Source organism: Egretta garzetta, unplaced genomic scaffold (genome assembly GCF_000687185.1).
Source record: "Egretta garzetta isolate BGI_Z169 unplaced genomic scaffold, ASM68718v1 scaffold18, whole genome shotgun sequence".
NCBI classification, from domain to species: Eukaryota; Metazoa; Chordata; class Aves; order Pelecaniformes; family Ardeidae; genus Egretta; species Egretta garzetta.
Window position 1 is genome coordinate 5558439 of NW_009260616.1, and position 860 is coordinate 5559298.

Genomic DNA, 860 nt, shown 5'->3' on the forward strand with positions numbered 1-860 from the left:
GGTAAAACTCGACCCTTGCTTGGCACAAAGAAGGGATCTGGTGAAGAGCTGCAGAACCCTCTAAACCCCTCCCTTTAGCCCCCAGGAGAATGGCAATTTTGCCACCTAACTACTGCTCACCGCACAGACTTGCGCTCAGAACATGCTCATTGCTGAGGGCTCCCTCCTGCTGCTGAGGGCATCTGTTTCATCCGATGACGGCATGCAGAAAATGCAGGGTATCATTTAAATGTTTTTACGAGGATCTGTATTTGCCTGAGAACACACACTATGCTTCCCGCTGGTGTATTCCCCATATATACTCTCCAATACGGCTCAGTGCTCTCAGTGCCTGTTCAATAATTCAGGCTGTGTGCCCTGGCTATGTCATCTTGGGAAAGCAGCCCAATGCAGGAGCTGTGCTTCCTATACGGAGGAGGAGGAGGCACGTGTTACGGGCTTTCCCGTGTTTGCCGTATCGTTCCTGTAAGCCTGATATTCAGGTGTATTTGCATCGGAAAGGTCTGGTCCCCCAGCCAAAGGTCAAATGTTCTTCAGTGGGAACTTTTCCTGAAAGCTGACTGCAGAATCAAACTTTCCTGTGTGAAAAAGTGGCATCTTTCCTCACCAAAATACTCGATTGCAGAAGCAGGGTATTTTTGCCCTTCGCAATATAATGCAACTTAAGATGCTCTGCCTCCGATACGAGGCCAAAAAAGGGGGCTGCTTTATTGTATTCCCAGGTTTTTAAGCTCGCAACGCTTCACGTTAAGACGTTCAGTCAAAAGAGAGGACTGCAAGTAAAGACAACGCTCCCGGAGCAAGGTCTCGCCACTGGCACGACCCCGGTCCACACGGGCCCTTGGGCTGACTCCCGCGGG